Genomic DNA, 20,619 nt, shown 5'->3' on the forward strand with positions numbered 1-20,619 from the left:
AGGTGGGAGGATCAGTTGAGGTGGGAGTTTGAGACCAGCCTGGGCAACATATTGAGACCCTGTTTTTATTTTAAAAAATTAAAATTAGCCAGGTGTGATGGTATATGCCTGTGGTCCCAGCTATTCAGGAGGCTGATGTGGGAGAATTGCTTGAGCCCAGGAGGTGGAGGCTGCAGTGAGCCAAGGTCATGCTGCTGCACTCCAGCCTGAGCAGCAGAGCAAAAGTGAAGCTGTCCCTGAAAAGAGAAGAAAAGCAAAAAAGCATCCTGTGAAATCCCTAAGCCCCTAATGTAAGAATGTTTGTAAACAATATATTGCTATTTTATAATTAAGACCCCATGGGCGTAATGTTTTAATTCCACAATGATTTTATTATGGCCTTTGCATTTATTTATACCTTTTAACCTTCCTCTCTTAACGGGTGAAAATTGGATGCTAAAAATTGCCAAGGTCAGCATTGCTTCATACTTGGCATTGGCCCAGCAAGCATTTTCCACCTTCTCCCCTAGATCCCTATATTTAGCCAAACCCATATTTTGGATCTGACCAAGTAAGATATTCCAGGCTTATACTGGCACCTCTCCTAAATCAACTCACCCACTGATTCTATAGAGTATATAACTTCATGGAAGGAAGGTTCAGAGAGAACTCGAGGATCTATCCACATTCTCATATGTCTGTATTTGGACTGGCACCCAGAATTATGAGTATATAAAATCACCATGATCATCATTTATACATGTATTAATAGCCAGCAATTTTTCTAGCATTAACTGTGCCAAATATTTTATATGCATTATTTGATTTCATTCTCCCAACAACACTAACCCCATTTCACAGATGGTAAAATTGATTGTCAAAGATTTTTAGTGACCCATATAGGGCCACAGAGCTAGAAAGCAGAGGGGCAGAAATATGAACCTAGGTGTGTTGCATTGTAAAGTTCAAATTTCTAATCACTGGGATTTATTGACTTTCATATTATCATGGACACTCCAATTTTAGAAGCATTTTTATAATTTTGCTCCTTATAATGAGCCAATTAAAATGGGTATAATTATTTTTCATTTGTATTATTAATTTTACTCACAGGTAACAACTGAGACTCAGAAACATGCCCTAGACATTCAGCTAGTCATGAACCAAGTCAACGTTCAAGCCCAGATATCCCACTCCAAACTCTAATCCCCTTCTTCTAATTACTTTACACTAGAACGTAAAATATGTTTATTAAGTCTAGTCTCTGCTCTGGTGTTCAGACACCTGTACTACAACCATTTGGATTGATTGTTTTCTTTGTTCTTAGTTATCTATTTTAAAAACACCATCCTCCAAAGATTTCTAAAATCCCGTAATCCATATTAGAGATGGATCCACCAGATCATTTGGAACAAGGCTTTGAGGTCGATCATATTTAGAACCAAAAGCAGAGCAAACCATTTTTGGTTTACTATTTTGAGGTTCTGAAATGTTCAGTTGCGTTTGTTCCCTTTGGTCTGCAGCCAGGAACAGAGGCAGAAGGGCTCAAATACCAAATGAAAGGGTGTTCTCACAGTGTTTCTGGCCAGGACCACAGTGGAAATATCGGAAAGCTCACGAGCAAAGCTGTTCTTCTGAGATTTTTATCTCAGAAACCTGTAAAAGCAAGATACTTGCAAAAATATATATTTTTTTCCTCTGAGTAGTTATCTGAAGCAAATTCTTACTGTGAACTCTGACAAGCCTGACTTTCCACATCACATCTCTCCATCCCTACCCATGATGTCTATTCATCCATCCCAAGACCATGTGTCTATGCCTGTGTCCTCTTCTGCTTGAATGACTAGGTGATTCTTTTACAAATACACCTCAATCAGAGGTACACTTTGCCATTTTGCTTTTCATTCCCAGAAGGACACATTAGAAGCCATTTATTCTACTTTCTTTAAGAGTACAGACCAGGAAAATGAGGTCACCAAAAAGTCTACGTGATTATATTCAACTTCCCAAAAGCTCTTAAATTGTTGACTTAAGAGAAATAGTGCTATCCTCAAGACTCCTCAAATTTTTTACTGCATCTATATCCATTTCTACCACCTATTTTTGATTATTAGATTAATATAGCTCGAAGCATAATTTGCATTTCTAAATTTTATCCCATTCTGCTGGTTTCAAGGGTGAAGTAGGAGCTCTCAAAATGTAATTGTCTTCCCTTTATTTAACAGCCATGGACTTGCGAATTTCTACTATTTAGGTATTCATTTTATTGCTAAATTAATGGTTTAATTTTTTCTAGATCATTTGTGTTCTACCATCGTAACTACCTCAGTTAAAGTAAAAACTACAGTATTTAAATAGAATCGTGTTCAATATGAGAGTCCATTTAAACTAGCAGTTCAAGAAAAGAACAGATATCCTTCAAGATGATCAGAAAGGCTGGGTTTCAGTCAGACCAAAAACAAGCAGCAAATTCCTTGAGGGCGGTCATAGAAAGGTAGGACATTAGTTAGAGATCGTAAAGAGGAGTGTTCACTAAAGCATGTTCCACCAAACATCAATAAATAATTGCCACTTGAAGAAAGAATTGGGTAGTTAAATAACTTTGAGAAACACTGAGTTCAACCAACTTAGCCAGTTCCTTTTTGTCAGGTTCTTTCAGAAACTTTAAGGTGCTAATGGTCCCATTAACAGTCTGGAAGGGAGTGTAATGTGCAGCTGCCAAATATGATTGATGGTACAGTTTTTCCATAGACCATCTCGTGGGGTTATTGCTCCTTAGAATTCACTTTGAGGAGCTCTGAACTAGAACAACCATGGCCCATTGGAAGAAAAATAAGTGACCCTCTTCTAAGCATTGCACTGGTGTCTTAAATGCATCATTGTATTTAGTCTTTGCAACAATCCTCTACGCTGAATAGAAAATGTTGTTTCTATTTTACAAATGAGGACACTCAAGTGTGTTGAATTTATTAGTAGTTATTGACCCCCGCTGCTTTTAAACAATATAAAGACCAATCTCTGACCTACTGAGCTAGAATTTCAGGAGGATGGTCCAGGTGTATATGTGCATATATAACGCTCAGCAGATGGTTTTGTCGTACAGTAATGTTTGGGAACTATCAGAAGAAACTATTTCCCCATGGCCATGTAATTTTTTTTTTTTTAAGACAGAGTCTTGCTCTGTCTCCCAGGCTGGAGTGCAGTGGCACGATCTCGGCTCACTGCAACCTGCACCTCCCAGGTTCAAGTGATTCTGGTGCCTCAGCCTCCCAAGTAGCTGGGATTACGGGTGCCAGCTGAGACTTTGAATTCTATCTTCTGACTCCCAAGTGCAGTGTTCTTTTTACTATAACATGCCACTCATTAATGATTTTCTGCTGCTGGATGTCTCTAGATAAAAATCTGGAAATTGTCAGAAGATACATACTGGCTGATTGGTACCCTTTCACCTTCACTGTTCAAGGTGGAATAATAATCTCTAAGATAGCAGGTAAACAACACAATTCTTTAGAAATAAAAATCAACACATTAAATTGCACATACTTCTTGTGAAACCACCTAGAGACATATGTCTTATAACGATTGCATAAGTTATTGTCAGATATGAATGCTTTCCTTACCATGATCAAATGGAGGCATTGTTGCATTTCTCCAGAGAATTATATATGGATTTCGAATGTTGGGTGACTGGTCCTTAAAAATCTAAATTAAACTATATTCTCAAATATAAAATAATTGAGATATTCTCAAATATAAAATAATTCTTTGGCCTCTCTAAAATCCATGAAAACTTTCCTTTTCACATACAATGGTGAGTTTTCCAGATCTGCCTGCCTGCCTGCCCTTTCATTCTGATTGTGAATGTTCCGGTTCAACTCCCATTTCTGCAATAAAACTGCTTGTTAAAAAAAAAATTGTCAGCAACTATTAACCCCTTTGCTTCTGCTTCCTCTGGTCACAGACAGCAATTGGACAGACTCCTGATCTAAACACTGAGTTTATCCAATTAAAGTGCCTCAACTACTAATTCATGGGGGGTAGAGGGTATGTTATTTTGTTTCTAAAGCAATTTTTCTATCCTGCAGACATTTTACATTAATCTCCTTAAGCTACTTACTCTTTGCTGGTGTCTCTGTTAATAAGGAAACGTTAGCAGGTCTTAACCAGGTAGAATGCTCCCTCGTTTAGGCCACTCAACAGTAGATGAACACACTTCTCAGTTATTCCCTGAACTTTGGAATGAAGCAAGCAAACACCTAAACCTTGAAACAATGTCTCCCTTTGCTCTCAAATGGGCTAAGAAAATTACTTAGAAAGGGGCAAAGGAAAATTCAAAGAGAAATGAGCTTGTCCTCTTATGTTTACAGGTAAAATGGCTGTTCGGGGATACATTGTGCATATTTTGGTAATACACGGAATATTCACTCAGTTGAGCCTAATGGCTCTTCGAAAGCCATTAAGGTGTACTAAGTAAATACATATTTTTTGGTATGTGTGCTAATTTGAAAAACACATTGTTTTACTTGAATGCATTCTTTCATGGCAGAAGCTACTGCCCCAGAAGTGGCCCCCTGTTTGGATTGGGCAGTTTACTGAGTAGGGAAGGGAGGTAAAGCCTTGTGGAAGAGGGTTTCTGCTGCACCTGAGAAAGCTCTAGTTAACAGCTGATGTTCGTTTTCAAAAAATGCATCTGAGTGTTGGAAAATAAATGCTTTGGAGGTGATTCACATCATCTAAGAGCTGCAAGCAATTCCTGACAAGAAGGAGCTAAGAATATTCATAAGAGTTAAGAAAAACCGTTTATGACATCAAATATCAAATGCCTCATAAATTTGGGAGACGGAAACTTTTGCACAGTGTGTCGGGGGCCAGGGGGTGTTTACCGTTAACCAACAAAGGGGGAAGGAGAACCACATTACATGGTCTTAGTGAATCAAATAAGACTATTTTTTAGTCTATTTTTTAGTCTATATTTTAGACTATATTTTTAGACTATTTATATATATTTTAGACTATTTTTTAGTCTATATTTTAGACTACATTTTTAGTGAATCAAATAAGACTAATCAAATAAGCTTATTTTTGTCTTATCCTCTCCATGGTCACTCCATAGTAGGCCTTCTGCATGCACCAGGAGAAGTGGTCAATGCAGCTCCTTTTAAGAAAATTTCACCAAGGTATTCAAAAACCCACAGTCAGCCCAGTTCTTAAGATACACACAGTTTGATTTCACTGAATGCCTAAACTTGGACCATAACCCTCATTCATGTCCATCTATTCCCTATCTTGGATGGTGGCACCACGTCAGGGACCACACTGCAGAGCTGAGAGTCAGCCCGGATTCTCTCTCTTCCTTCTGCACATGAGCTCACCCCTCTCTGATACCAACCACCCAGCGCTCCCACTGTTCTGTGTCCCAGTGAACCTGACCTCCTTCAAGCCCTTACAGCCTGGCCCTGGACCACAGACCACATTACCCATTTCCTAATGGGCTTTACCACCCTAATTGTTATTCTTCACACAGGTTTGAGCAGAGGTATTTCAGCTGTGCCCAAGCCATCGTTTGTCCTTCTGCATAAAGCTTAAGCAATTTGGCCTGGGAAAGAAAACACCCATGATCTGGCCCCTGCCTGCCTCTCCAATAGCATCACTCTCATTACTCCCTACTTCTAGCTCTGTGCAGCATAACATTGATTGCTGGGACTTTCTTACCCCCTACCCACCCACACACACACACACACACACGCGCACACACACACACACCCCACACACACGTACACACACCATGCAGGTTCATCTCCCTCTGATTTTCCTGCCTCACTGCCTGGAATGCTCTCTTACTCTAGTCTCCCCCACCTAATTCACCTAGATAACTTCAACTCATTCCCTAAGGCTTGACATACATACCTTCACCACCACCTCTGCTGGAAAACTCCCGTGTCCCCTGACACCCCACACTCACCAATGAGATGACCGTCCCCATTGTTCCCATAAGGCACTCCATCCTACATTTCTGCGTTTATTTCTCTGCTTGTGATCTTCACCATGGAAGAGGGTGAAGTAACTCTTTGAAATTCAGAATCATGTTTTATTTATCTTTGTATTCTAAATGCCTATCATGGGGCCAAGAGTTTAATAGGTGCTCGGGGTTTGTTGAATAAATGGAGAAATAAAGCATTCATATCCCAGATAATTCCATTTTCCAAAATTATGCTACAGTATGGATTCTCATTTTAATGTAAGTGTAAATATTTCAACCTTTTATTTTTATTTTATTTTTAGGAATTGCAAGCATGTACATTTTTACTTAGTTGACACATAATATCAAAGGATATTAAGCATTTTGAGTGGGTCTCTTAATAATACTGTAATGGCCTCTAGTTGCAAATAAGCTAATCTTTCGTAATTTGAAGTATTATCAGAATGAAGATGAAGGCAGTGGAAGAAAATCATCTTTTTTTTTTTTTTTTTAATGGAATCTTGCTCTGTCACTCAGACTGGAGTGCAATGGTGTGATGAGCTTGGCTCACTGCAATCTCCACCTCCCAGGTTCAAGCAATTCTCCTGCCTCAGCCTCCCGAGTAGCTGACATTACAGGCGCCTGCCACCACACCTGGCTAATTTTGTGTTTTTAGTAGAGATGGGGTTTCACCATGTTGGCCAGGCTGGTCTTGAACTCTTGACCTCAGGTGATCCACCCGCCCCAGCCTCCCAAAGTGCTGGGATTACAGGCATGAGCCACCACACCTGGCCAGAAAACCATCTTATCTTGAGTGCCCACTACTTGCTAGGAGTTATATTTTCTACTTTTCAGGTAAAGAAATATAGTTATATAGAGGTCAAATAACTTGAATATAGCAGAGTCAGGATTAGAACTCAGATCCGTCTGAATCAAAATCTATGTCCCTCTGGCTGCACCGAGTTGCCTCATACAAGAATACCACCACATTACATTTAGATTTTATACAACCCATCCAAGAATGCATGAAGAATTTTTAAATGTTTAATACATGAGAGATTCACAACTTTGCTTATAAAGTATTATATTGAAGTGAATTTCATTATTTTAAATAGCTTGTGCTTGATTTCTTTAGAGAAAAGAAACAAATAATCAAAATAAAGATATAAAAATCCTTGGCTCTGAGCATTGCTCACCCCTTTAAAGGCTACAGACCATGGCCTCTGGCTCACAGAAAGCCCAAATGAATTCTATTTTCCTTTCTCCCTCATCCAGCAGAGCACAGCTTTGCAATCCTCCTTCCATTATTACCTCTTGCTTCTTTTACCAACCCCATCTCATTTTAAAATATCATTTTTATGAAGGGTAATGTTACATGGTAGAAAACTGTAAAAAATTAATGGATAGAGTTGGTATGAGGAAAATGCATTATTTCAATAGTTTTATTACTTTTGCCCATTACACATTTACAACTTTTGTTGTTTATACGGGTATGTTTTATAGATGGCTCTATTCAAAACATATTACTTTAACACTTTGATCATTGAGAAATTTAAATCAACACTCGGCTTGCTTTTCCAAAGGAAGAACTCTTTTGAAATATTTACCTATTTTGTTGTTAATATTCTTATTCTTTTGTTAAAAAAAATTATTAGAACCTCTCACAGAGGGTCATATAAAAATTATCTTAAGGTTGAACAAATGTCATTAGCCCATTCATTTAGCTCCTGAAAGCCCAACAACAAATATTGGTTAGAACATCTACCGTTCTCAAACTCCTGGGCTCAAGCGATCCCCCCGCCTTGGCCTCCCGACATGCTGCGATTACAGGCATGAGCCTGCAATCCGTGCCCAGCCACATCTATTGTTCTCAATATTTTGTTTTGTTTGTCACTGACTCAAGTGCCTAGAACAGTGCCTGGTGCTGGTATGTGCTTTCAAAATACATGTCCAGTGAGACAATGCTGTCTAGTAATCCACGCTGTCATCCAGTGATAATTTTTTCTGTGTTCACATTTTTATTTTCTCACTTAGACTATCAGTTAAACTCTGACTAAATGAAGCAAAAGAAAAGTGTAAAATGATTGGAAGGATATGGAGCGGCTCAGAGAAACCAGAAGCTGGACCCTCAGATCATGACAGAACAAAGATGGGAACCAGATAGCTTCAGGGCTCCAGGTAGCAGGAATGAATAAACAGCCTCTTAAAGGTTCTGCTCACAGGAAGAATCTGTTCCAAGCATATTTCCACTTTTGTGTCTCACCACTCGGACCTGAGTGGCTGAGCTTGAGCTATTTCCCCTGCTAATGACTGGAAGGTGGATAGGGAGTGGACTTGGCAAAGCACCACATAAACCACGTAGACTGAGACCAAGCAGGGATGACTCCTCAGAGAAAATCGAGGTATTCCTCCTGAATAACAAACAAAATTGACAAATATCCACCAAGTCTCTGACAGCATATTGGATGGACTCCGATTGCATCTTCTAACAAAGCGATGAAATTCTTACATATTAATTTTGCATCCCGAGGTCTCAAATTTCATTTTCTTTTTTCTTTTTTTTTTTTTTTAGAACAAAGCAGGTATATTTCTATTAGACTACCTGATACAGAAGATAGTGTGGTATGTATGGATAGTATGAAGGACAAATAATACAAATACATTTTATCTGAAATAAACAAAAATGCATACACAGCTCAACGGGTCACTTGGAAACAAACTGTTGCTTGACTATATTACTGAGCAGAAACAAAACGGAAGCACAAATTTCATTTTCTACATAAAATAGCCAGCATTTGTACAATATTTTCTAATTATGTGCTTCCTCTCCCATTCTATTTCGCATGCCTACTCAGTCCAAAGAAATAGAAAACTGAATAATAAATTAAATACAAAGCGTGAGTTCATAGTAAGGGAGGCTGGAGAAGTTGATTTTGGATGAGTAAAACCTTAAAATTATTATATTGTAAGCCTAAGGTATAAAATTATCAACTATACTAATACTAATTAATAAACAATGATGTTTATGAGAGTCTTTTTTAAGTGTGTGAGTCTCCATAAAGAAAGTCTACATGACAGATCTTATGCTCAGTTAACACAAAAATGGGCAAATTGTTTGAAGTACCCATAAAATGAGATTTAAGGCAAACTGAGAAAAACGCTTCAGTGGGAGGGATGAAGGAAGAAAGCAGTTTGTTCCTTCCCCTTCGTGGTCCAAAACGTTGCTCTTGATACTTCCCCTAACAAGCGATTCTCTCTCTCTTTCAGTAGCCAATTCAAATGTCACCTACTCTTAAGACATTTCCTTTAATATATTCCTCATTTCAGTCAGCCAAGCCTTCTGTCCTATTCCTATAGTATTTTCTAAATGCAAGTATTGCAGCTTTATTTCATCGGCTTTTTCTCTTGATCTGTCACATTCGTACATTACATTTATTGAGGATTTATCGTGTGCTAGACATATAAGTGTTTTATCACGCTTAGAAGTATTATAAGTAGACCGGGCACAGTGGCTCATGCCTGTAATCCCAGCACTTGGGGAGGTCGAGGTGGGAGGATCACTTGAGGTCAGGAGTTCAAGACCAGCCTGGCCAACAAGGTGAAAACCTGTCTCTACTAAAAATACAAAAACTATTAGCTGGGCATGGTGGCGAGCTCCTGTAATCCCAGCTACTCAGCAGGCTGAGGTAGGAGAATCACTTGAGCCCAGGAGGCAGAGGTTGCAGTGAGCCGAGATCGCTCCTCTGCACTCCAGCCAGGGTAACAGAGCAAGACTCCGTCTCAAAAAAAAGAAAAAAAGAAATATTATCATAAGTAAAACTATATTTTTATGTCTGTATTTATAAATATCATAAATATTTTGTACTATGTTATTTTATAGTATTAATTTTAAGTATTATATTATCACTCCAACAACACTTTGGAGTAGGTCTTCTGGTTGTCTTTATTTTACAGACCAGAGAGATTAAGTGCAATCATGAGTCACTTAATGATTGGGAAACATTCTGAGACATGCAATGTTATGTGATTTTGTTGTCATTGTGTGAACATCAAAAAGTATAGTTATATGGCCAGGCGTGGTGGCTCATGCCTGTAATCCCAGAACTTTGGGAGGCCGAGGCAGGCAGATCACCTGAGGTCAGGAGTTCGAGACCAGCCTCAACATGGAGAAACCCCATCTCTACTAAAAATACAAAATTAGCCAGGCATGGTGGCGCATGCCTGTAATCCCAGCTACTCGGGAGGCTGAGGCAGGAGAATTTCTTGAACCTGGGAGGCGGAGGTTGTGGTGAGCCGAGATCACGCCATTGCACTCCAGCCTGGGCAACAGAAGCAAAACTCCGTCTCAAAAAAAAAAAAAAGTGTAGTTATACAAACCTAGATGGCGTAGCCTACAATACACCTAGGCTACATGGTATGGCTTACTGCATCTAGGCTACAAATCTGTACAGGCTAATATTTGTACAGATTTGTGCAGATTTGTACACAAACCTGTACAAATATTTCTGTACTAAATGATGTAGGCAATGGTCACACCATGGTATCTGTGTATTAAACATACCTAAACATATAAATGGTACGGTAAAAATATGGTCCTATTATAACCTAATGGGACCACTGTCTTTTTTTTTCTGTTGTTTTGTTTTGTTTTTGAGAAGGAGTCTCGCTCTTGTCGCCCAGGCTGGAGTGCAGTGGTGTGATCTTGGCTCACTGCAACCTCTGCCTCCCAGGTTCAAGTGATTCTTCTGCCTCAGACCCCCGAGAAGGGGGGATTACAGATGTCCACCACCACGCCCAGTTTTTTTTGTTTTTTTTTTTTGTATTTTTAGTAGAGCCCCAGGGTTTCACCATGTTGGTCAGGCTGTTCTCCAACTCCTGACCTAGATGATCCGCATATAATCTTCAACTGCCAGGTGCAGTGGCTCACACCTGTAATCTCAGCACTTTGGGAGCCCAAGGCCAGAGGATCACTACAGCCTAAGAGTTCAAGACTCACCTAGGCAACATAGGGAGACCTTGTCTCTACAAAAAATAAAAACAAAAAAGTTAGCCAGGTGTGGTGATGCATATTTGTGGTCCCAGCTACTCGAGGGGCTGAGGTGGGAGAACCACTTTGTCCTGGGAGGTTGAGGCTGCAGAGCCCCATGATGCACTCCAGCCTAGGAGTCAGAGTGAGACCCTGTCTGGAAAATAAAAACAGAAAGATGATCCTCAGTGTTAATAGTTCCCAACCTGCTGATGTCTTTAACTCAGTCAGCCTCCTCTTCACCCTCCTGTTTACCCATAGAGCCAGAGCAAGCACATTCCCTAGTCAGAAAACATTAATGGAGATGCAGGCCTCAGGAGAACATTTCGTGGGTTTGCACTGTGATCTCCATGAGTTCCAAACCTATGGCCAGCCCTACTCAGCTTGTTGGATTATCTTGAAATCCCAAGATTCCCCCATTTCTTTCACAGAAAAATGCAGTAAAATATTATTTTATTCTGTTTTGAATCTACATTTTATTATTTCAACCAAAATAATATTTTAGCAGAAGTGGTACAATAGTCAGTACAATCTCTACCAGCCATTAGCCATGTTCTTGGTTGAACATCTAAAACTGAAACTGGACTGTAAGTGCCTTGAGGGCAGGACCCAAGAACCATTTGTCTTTGTCTTTGTGTTCCTTCTGAGCCTAGAACAAGGGCTCATGATATTTTAAGGAGCCAATCTGATAAAGCCATTTGAGCTACAATATTTTGATGCAAATGAAATATCAAACAATTTGGGGGCTTTTTATAAAAACTATCAAGTCACTAGTGCAAGGGTCAATATAAACTCTATCGTATCTGGTAATCACAAATGTACCACCTCAGTCTCCTTAGAAAGGGCCATCGGTCAGGCTGGGTGCGGTGGTTCATGCCTGTAATCCCAGCACTTGGGGAGTCCGAGGCAGGCAGATCACTTGAGGTCAGGAGTTCGAGACCAGTCTGGCCAACATGGTGAAACCTTGTCTCTACTAAAAATACAAAAATAAGCTGGGCGTGATGGTGGGCACCTGTAATCCCAGCTACTCAGCAGGCTGAGGCAGGAGAATCACTTGAGCCTGGGAGGTAGAGGTTGCAGCTAGCTGAGATCGCACAACTACACTCCAGCCTGGGTGACAGAGCTGGGACTCCATCTCAAAAAAAAAAAGAAAAAAAAGAAAAAAAAGAAAGGGCCATCAGTCATCAGGAGACAAGTGCTTGCTCATTCTCTGATGCTTCACTGGTATCTTGAAAAGCGTGCATCCCAGATTCACAAATATCATCCTTAAAGTTAAAATGCCCCTTATGCTTGGGCATATCATAATCCCCAGGGAGAAAGGGGACCCATTTTGAAAAGCATATAGATTATTATAGAATTTGAAAAAAAAATAAAAAACTTTTTTCTGAATGCACAAAAATTCAAGCTCGATTTTATTTTTTTGGTTACAACAGATGATTCTACAAATCTTCAGTGATAGGGAGCGAGCTTGAGATTTTTGTTTCTCAAAAGAAAGTTGGATTCGAAAGCAGTCGAGAGATCCTGATATAGAAGATGGATATCTTTGCTTTCTATAGACTTTGGGGTTATGTAGCATTCCTCAATTGGTTTGTAATTGAGTAGCATGCTTCACGGAAGTTAAATTCTAAATGTACTATTGAATTGACCCTTGAAAATCCCTTAAACCAGCAGTAGCATACAGGATGTGTGGACATGTGCATCATGGAGAAGAGTACTTGTATACACCTGAGAACCACCACCCATGCAGCAAGATGCTCTCATCACCAGTAGGGAAGGATGGGTGATGTTGCTAAGAGTAACTGATGGGCTAGAAGATCCAAACCCTCATCCAATACTTCTCACTCCCAGGAAAAGAGCAGAAACTCATGCAATAAGTGGAGGGTAGAATTATTAACTACCCTAGTTAATTTTTTACATATACATATAGATGTATAAGTGTGTATATTTGCCAAGGGCAAATACGTGAATTTTCTGAAGTTAAGCTCAGGATGCAATTCCAGTGTATATGCAGGAGGAGAAGGGGCTAGAAAGATAGTTGAACCCAATTATGATCCCTTGTCTCACTTTCTATCAACATTTAAGATCTTCAATTAAATTCCTATCTCCTCTCTCAGTTGTATAAATATAAAGCCCCTTTACAATGAAGGTGGTTAAGAGAACTAATTGTCCTATAAAGATATTGTCCTTCTTAATAGACTTTATGAAATCCCTGTATTTTTCCAATGCAAGCTTATTTTCCCATACATCCACATAAAATCCAATCAATATGGATCCTGTTAAAACTGAAAACTATCCAAAAAATTATCCAAAATCAAGATAAGTGTTAGGGACAGACCAAGGGTCAAAAATGCAGCTGGGGTCAGGAATCTCCACTGTACACACTACTTGTGATTTTTGTTTTATGTAGCAACTGTATATTTCGGGTGGGCCAGCCACATGTCAGTGTCACTTAGTATGTGCTCAATAAACACTTGTCAAATAGAGGTTTGATGGATTAGATCGCTTCAAGAATGCTTTAAACTTGACTGCAAATTTAATGCAAAAGTCCATTCACAATCTAGATGCTATTGTTTTAAGAACTTCAATGACATTTTTTGTCTCCATAACTTACCAATATTGAAAAGAAGTATCTCAAATAAGAAGTTTTAATTTTAGCCTTCTGCAAATTGAGCAAGAAATACTATTGCTCATTGCACTATAATACATCAAAAAATAGAGTTACTTGACATGACATATCCTCTTTCACCATGATGACCTCCCACCTTTACTGTGGTACTGTCATTTTTAGGGACACCTGCTTTGCTTGCAACCAACAGCTCTATGTGTGCCATGCTGCAGCAGATGGCTTGAGGCGTGATGTGTTAATGGCAGTGATTACTTTATGAATAGTGACAGCTGATCAGAGACATAATAAAACAATAGTGGCTGCCATCCTGGAAAAGGTGCTAAATAGGGGTGACATGCTTAGTGAGGACTATTCCTCTCTCTTGAACCTCATTATCAATTCCAAAGGGACACAAGGGCCAGCCAGGCAACTGCAGGCTCAGACACACCGGAGAGAACCGAACCAGCACAAAGATTTCCCTCTGAGTTAATTGCAGTCGGGGAAGGTGTACAGCTTTTAATGTGCAAGCCATTTGGGTAAATGTGAATCTGTCTTCCCAATTTTACCCCTCATACACTATCCTCTGAGATTGTGGCCTGATGCTCACCACTTTTAAGAAGTCTGGTTCCTATCACTCTTCTTCATGAATCACAGCCTTGAGCTGGGTAGAAATCACCACGATAGACTATGAGGAAATCAACTTGTGTGTCTTGTGAAATTATACTCCTAAGGACAAGTGGTTTTCTGAACAAATTTTTAACTGGAATTCATAACTCTAGGAAAAGTTAATAGTGAAGGGAATCACAGTCAGGTTTCTGTTAAGGGTTATTCATTCATTCCACAAATTGGACACTGGAGAATGAAGCAAATAAAGTGAAGTCCTTACCTTCAAGGTGCATTATTTCATAAGAAAGACATATGTAAGCAGTTATAATCCAGAGTGATGAGTTATGATTATCTTCCATATTGAGTATAAGATTAGTCTGAGGTTTGAGAAAACAATGTCACATTACAGATATATAATATATATATATATATATGTATTGAGATGGTGTCTCACTCAGCAGCCCAGGCTGGAGGGCAGTAGTGTGATCTTGGCTCACTGCAACTTCTGCCTCCCGGGTTCAAGCAATTCTCCTACCTCAGCTTCCAGAGTAGCTGGGACTACAGGCACATGCCATCATGCCCAGCTAAATTTTGTAGTTTTAATAGAGATGGCATTCCACCATGTTGGATCAGGCTGGTCTTAAACTCCTGACCTCAAGTGATCCACTCGCCTTGGCCTCCCAAAGTGCTGGAATTACAGGCGTGAGCCACCGCACGTGGCCTAAATGTATATAAAATTACCTAATAAAATAAACCTTCAATATTCCATTGAGTTTACCCAATCCTTGTGATTTACCCTAGATTACCAAGATACCTACTTAAACTATATAGCTTTTCACTAATTCAAAAGAACATGAGGTCTTCCATGGTCCATCTGTTCTGTTGAAGCTTCTGGTAGGTCCTGCTCTTGTTTTTAGTTATTTGCTCACATGCAAACACCTAATATACATGAGGGCATCTAAATAACCTAAAGCAAAAAATACTGCACACAAAATATTTTCCACTCTCTTTGATGAGGAGGGATGAGAAGAAACATTCAAATGGACTTAAAGGCATATCTTCTCTGCAGAATAAATGAGTATGCCCATCTCCATTGGGCTCCCCTGAGCTCATGATCCACAGCCTGGAAAGGCCAGCTGGTATCATGTGAAATGAATAGGCATCTCTTCCGTACGTGCAATCCGCCACCAGTATTCTCTTTATAAGTCTCAGGACCAAAACTAAATGAGAATATTACAATGACTTCATCCCGCCCATTACAGTGTCTCCCCAGAGTGACTATTAGAGAATTACTGTATTATGTCTGCCCTGGAGACATTTGAAGGTCCTGATATATTTCAGTGATTTTACTTAACCCAGTAATTGGTTTACACAGTTTTATGAAGATTTTACTGCTTTAAAGATGACAGTTTTTCTTCTGAAAATTAGTTCTGATAGCCAGTCACTTCATTTCATGGTTTATAAGAGACTGGATATATTGGGTAAAAGATCTTCATTTAAGAATATGGAAAAACATCCTCTTTTACTAACTGAATATGGTTTGGTACATTCTCCCTTTTTTTGTTAATTTTCTTTTTTTGGCCCATATACCATGTGGGATTGTTTACAAGGCAAAAGAAAATGTAGTTTTGTTTTTTTTTTTAATGCAGTCTAGATGTACAGCTGACTCCTATTAAGAATAATAGGAGTCTTGCATATAAAATGCAGGAAAGTGATTTAATAACTTCCAAGACTTTGAAAATGTTACACACACATCTGTAACAAGTAACAAAAACACCATGGACCTGTTAATTCAGTGAATAAATTATTAGTTGTGCACCTTCTATGTTCCTCACACTGTCCTAGGCATTGAGGCATAGCAGGGAAAACAAAATAAATTCCCTTCCTTCTTGAAATGGGCATTCTAGAGGAGGGGAGAAAACAATGAACAAAAATAAATACAAATAGAGGAAAGAATGATGAAGGGATCAAGGAAAGCTGGAGGAGAGAGGACAATTGGGAAGAGTTCTGAACAAGGTGAGGGAATAGGCCATGCAAAACCTGGAGAGGAATGTTCCAGAAAGAGGGACTAGCTTGTGTGAAGGCCTTGCAGTGAAAAACTGCTGAAGAGCTCCAGGCAATGCGGTCCTAGCATGGTGAATGAATACCTAAGAATGCCTTGCAACCTGGCTTCATTGATTTATTGATATTAATAAATAAGAGTACCAAGCGGCTGGTCCCGGGGAACTCCTGCATCATTTCAGCTACATATATGAGAGCGTGTAAAATTTCTCAGACACAGCAGTGAAAAAGACATGGATAGAAAAAAATGGCCAGGCCCGGTGGCTCCCATCTGTAATCCCAGCACTTTGGACAGCCAAGGCGGAAGGATCACTTGAACTCAGAAGTTCGAAACCATCCTGGGCAGCATGGCAACCTGTCTCCGCTAAAAATGCAAAAATTAGCCAGGAATGGTGGGGCGTTCCTGCAGTCCCAGCTACTCAGGAAGCGGAAGTGAGAGAATTATCTGAACCCGGGAGGTTAAGGTTGCAGTGAGCCGAGATCCTGCCGCTGCACTCCAGCCCGGGTGACAGAGCAGGACCTTGTCTCAAAACAATAAATAAATAAATAAATAAATAGCATACTTTTACATGGTTCCTTATGTACACAAGTGTAGCTACTTTACCTCATCTTCTTTTTTTTTTTTTTTTTTTGTCCGGACTCTCCATCTTCTTCCGTTGGCTATTCCTCCAAGACAAAAAAGTAGCAGAGCTGAAAGGATGTTGCTTTGGCTTGTTGAAACCCACTTCCGACTCTGGGATTAAACTGAGTTTGCTTACTAAGAACCCCTCCTGACCACCAAGCAATGCAGTTCCAGGATCAGAGGTCATCCTCTTCCAATCTTTGACTTCCACCCGGAGTTGTAGATAACCCTTCAGGAAAACATGTGGTGAAAGTCGTTTTGCTCTGTGAGCCAAGAGAAAATTGGCCCTTGAGATGACTTTTAACGGGATTTTGTAAGCCATGAGCAGAACAGCACGGGTTCCGACCAGGCATGGAATTTAGAGTTGTAATAGAAAACATTTATTTGGCTTCAGCTAAACATCCTAACACATGTTAGCATTTGCTGCCAATATGCTTCCTAATTAAGAACAACATAAAATCATAGGAAATCCTGCATCCTGTCTTCATGCACTTCTCATGTATCTTTAGTGCCCTGGCCTTCTTTCTCAAGCACATATACACTCACACACACAATACAGATTGATTCAAAAGTCCTGTTTTGCCAACCATGAACTGCAGTGTCATTAACAAGATTAATGTACATTCCAGAAGGTACCACCAAGCATTTTTTCTTCCTTCTTAAACAAATGCTGCTATTAAAAACTAATTTTTAAAAAGCTAATAAGGCATCCCCCAAATAAAAGACCAACAACATTTCATTTGTAAAGTATTATCTGTAACTGATGTGAAACTTCAAATAGTGTGTATATCTATATCTTCTCTCTAGGCTTGCCTGGACTATTGGCTATGTTTGGATGAACAGATTCAACATGATAAAATATACGAACATGACCAATAGTCCTCTTTCAAGATGAAGGACAGACTAGGATCCGGTTTTCCTCTTAGTTCCTCCTTAAATCCATGTTCATTTCATCTGAAAATATTTAAAGATATACCTGTGAGTGCTGAATTATCACCCCCTCATGACAAACAAATGAACATTACATGATTACTGCACAGGTGAAAATGTATTTGATATTTCTAATTATGGCTAGAATTGTATGAGTTAATCTTAGAATCCCCTGATTTATCAGTGATCCTATATAGCCAGACTAATTGCTTCTATTCCCCACCATCAGGCAGAAATCACTAAAAAAAAAAAAAAAAAAAAAAAAGCAGAGGGAAACCAATCACTCAGGCACATTGTCTGTTAAGTTTCTCCCACTAGTTCCATCTGATTTTTTTTTTCATGCACTGGAATAGACTCTGAAACAACACATAGAAATAAAACCTGGGTCTGAAAAGTTATCTTAAAACATTTTCCTTAAGACTTTATAATGATTTTCAGAATTATTAATTTTTTTCAAACGAAACGCACATGCTGTTGTTTCTTCTTTCCTGAGCATAGCTTTTCATTCCTCCTCATCTTTTTCCCCCTTCCAAATCCATTTATTGCTTGTTGTTCTTGGCTCTTTCTCACTTTCCGTTTTTCATGATTAGTTCTTTATGATGGTGTGTTTCCTTTTCTTCTCCCCGCCGTGGCTGCCAGCCCAGTTGTTCTCTCTGGGCCCTCGAGTTTCCCTTCGCTAATGAAACAAGAGCTGCCTCCCTCCCTGGCTTTTGCCATCCAGCTGTTTCCTTTTTAAGATATAAACTCATCTTTATTCAGTGAAGTTCCTGGGCAAACCTGACTCCTTTTGCAGAAGTGTTGATAATAACCTGAGGGATTAAAAAGGTTTTAAGAGGAACGTATATCTGGAAAACTTGGGAGCGGGTGGAAGGAGGGTAAATAGAAAAATGAAATTCATTTTTGAAAGATTCTGAGGAAAAAGGAACAACAACAACAACAACAACAACGAACATTTTCCTTTATGTTTTAATCCTCCTCGGCAGCTCATGGTGGCAGCCTGGCCTTGAGCATTCTCCTGGAAGTCCATCCACCCCTTCCCGGCAACTTTCACCTCCTACCTTGCCTGCTTAACATTTCTTAGCCTCTGTGAAAGTAGCCTAGCTAACACCACAAACCTGGATTGTATATGATTAGGTGGTGAAAAGGTGCCAACCTGAAGTGCAGCCTGCCAAGTCAAGTCAATTTACGGTGATGCTTTGACTGTGCAAGCAGGTCTTAATCCCTCTTTAATCTCCCGTGTGCCCTTGACATCATGGAAATTACTGGCAAAGCTAATGTCATCAGATGAACCCTGGTAACTCTTTCAGAGAAGGTTCCCTGAACAAAACAACCTGTTTACTTCTTAAGCTTTCAAATCCCCCAAATATTTCAAGAAAAAATGAATTAGCCCACAGCTATCATCTTACCAAAACAGAGTGGCTATTTCTTTCTCAGTATTATAACTGATAAGACCTCATGTGACTTGGAATTTATATTCTACCCAAGCATCGGTTGAGTGTGTTATAGTTAAGACTTGATTGATTTGATAAAGGGGTTTCCTAGTAGCTCTAGCTGCTCTGACTTTTAGGGAAACTTTTTCCTTTAAATCTGAGAATCCCTTCCTTTTCTGAAAACACTTGTTCTGATATAAAATTTCCAATGGAGTCATTTTTCACCAGAAAACTAAAGAAACAAAAGCAAAAAGAAAAACAGAAAGGAAACACAAGAAAAAGAAATTTAAAAAGTATTTATCGGATATAATCTCACCTGAAAACAATTATCAAGCAAGATAAAAATCAGCACCTCCATTGGACAGAAATGGGATTATAACAACAGTAGTTCTTCACCATTTACAAAACACTTTCCCACATATATACATAGAGAAAAAGAATATATCTCTCTGTAATATACATCTCACATATATATTATATAAAAAATAGAAATATATAGAATAGAAATATATATAGAAAATAGAAAATATATAGAAAGAAGATAGATAGATAGATAGATAGATAGATAGATAGATGGGAGATAGAAAGTTAGAGTTCTTTGATGACAAGCCTCAAATGTCCCAAAATAAAGATTTTCTTAGAACTCGCACAAATCAGAATGTGCATCCTGGATACTTGCAGCATGAGGGTTCTCTTCTATGGGAACCTCTCAGAAGATTCTCCTGTCTTAGAAGGAAAAGAGCCTGAGAGGAGAGGTCTGATCTTGACTACCATATTTTATTCTCCAATCAACTCTGGTAAAAATAATTCCAGAATCTCCTCAATAAGGAAGAGTGACACCCATTTCCTGTCCTTATGCATGGTTTCACACCTAGTGTCTATGAGCCCAGGAAGAATCCCTTGAGTCCTACCAGGAAAGGAAGGCAGGAAAATCTTGGATCCTGAAAAATGAAACTTGCTTGATTTTGATATGAATACCTGCCCCACCACGCACGCCAACTGATATCATAGCTCAGAATTCTTCCTGGCCCCTGGTTTCCGTTGCCTGGCTGACCTTTCAACATCCCCTGTGCCTGCTGTTTCCCTCGCTGGCTCTGACTCACAACACATCTTATTGCAACCACTGGACTCTGAGACATTGTCCCCGAGGTAGATCCCAACCTCTGGATTCTGTTTGTCCCTCTGCCCTCCAGAGAAATATTGGTCTGAGGTTCCCTTTGGCCTTACCTGCCCACAGTTCCTCCCAGTCTTGTCATCAGGCCAGAAGCAGGGCAAGACACGAGTCCCAGGGGCTGTGTGCTCACAGCAGCTGTGCCCAGAGATTACGCTATGAGAAGCCAGGCGGGCTGGGAAAAGTGAACTGCTAACCTCTCTAGTTGCACTCCAAACTTTGACCTCTGT

The 20,619-nt window shown here is 39.5% G+C and overlaps 1 long non-coding RNA gene across 2 annotated transcripts in view; it reads right to left on the minus strand.

Annotated features, from left to right (window-relative positions):
- The window catches only part of LOC129050214 (uncharacterized), a 200,457-nt gene that overhangs the window by 16,990 nt on the left and 162,848 nt on the right, over positions 1 to 20,619 (minus strand). The window contains exon 11 of one of the 2 annotated variants that reach the window (XR_010137269.1): positions 19,755 to 20,615. The exons of the other annotated variant lie outside the window; for it this stretch is intronic. This is a non-coding gene — a long non-coding RNA (uncharacterized LOC129050214). Of the gene's footprint in view, positions 1 to 19,754; positions 20,616 to 20,619 lie in introns of those variants that run through there. 2 annotated transcript variants of the gene reach the window in all.

Source organism: Pongo abelii, chromosome 16 (genome assembly GCF_028885655.2).
Source record: "Pongo abelii isolate AG06213 chromosome 16, NHGRI_mPonAbe1-v2.0_pri, whole genome shotgun sequence".
NCBI classification, from domain to species: domain Eukaryota; kingdom Metazoa; phylum Chordata; class Mammalia; order Primates; family Hominidae; genus Pongo; species Pongo abelii.